Below are 1088 nucleotides of genomic sequence, written 5' to 3' on the forward strand. Positions count from 1 at the left end.
ACTGGGTTCTAGGTTCGATTCCTGAATAGTAAGAAAGGAAGAGAGGAAAGAATAAAGAGAGGAAAATAAATGAGAAAGTAAAGAACAAGAACTCATGAAAAAGCAGCAGAAGAGGAGGCGAGATCTTTGAGCTTCCCTGTACTATGGAAGTAGAGGGGTGATAGGATTTCAAGGTGCGGGAAATGGGCCACATCAGATATACCAGAAAAGCCTGGAAGTGGTGCCCAAAGCAACAGTCTCTGGACATCACAGCTGAAGATTCTTTTGTCCAGGCTTTCAGTAGAGTGGCCACAGCTGTGAGTTTAAGAGCCACTAAGAGGGAGGCAGAGGCAGGCGGATCTCTGAGTTTGATGCCAGTCTGGTCTATAGAGGAAATTCCAGGACAGCCAGGACTACCTGGAAAAAAAAAAACAAGAAAGAAAAAGAAATGTATTCACTAGTGGTGGATAAGTTAAGATCATGAACACAGAGGGAATCGTGGCGATGAAGGGGAGCTACAGTCAAAGGAAGATTTGTTTAAAACAGAAACCTGAGTTACCTGTAGTCTGAAAGATGGATTCAGTTTGGAGGAGAGGGCTGAAAACAGGAGGGGGGGAGGATTGAGGGGCTGCACAGAGCTCTTGGGACAGGACCATGTGTGTTGAAAGACACCAGCTTAAGGATGGGTTGTTGCCAAGAAGAAAGACGTAAATGTTCTGAGAAAAGAGGGAAGTAATGATGGGGAAGGATGACAATGACATGTGGGGGCAAGGCGGGAAGTGGGTGGAAGCCATAACTGATGGCAGGAGAGGAAACCCTGAAAGGTAGGCCAGAGCTGTTGAACAAACCTTCTCACAGTCTGTCCTCACTCTGGTGATATTAATCCCCAAGTAAAGCAACCTGCTATAGAGGAAACATAGTTACTAAAATTGTTGCTTAAAAAAAAAAAAAAAAAAAACAGATTTTAAGGTGTTTGCAGGTTTGTACTGTCCACTTTTAAATCAGAGCATTACTCATGATAAAGTATGTTAATCAAGGGTACTGATTCAGTACTGATCCATTCGGGTTCGTACCCCAAAGCTGTTCTTTTTTTTTTCATATTTCATGAG

Source organism: Mus pahari, chromosome 7 (genome assembly GCF_900095145.1).
Source record: "Mus pahari chromosome 7, PAHARI_EIJ_v1.1, whole genome shotgun sequence".
In the NCBI taxonomy this organism is placed as follows: domain Eukaryota; kingdom Metazoa; phylum Chordata; class Mammalia; order Rodentia; family Muridae; genus Mus; species Mus pahari.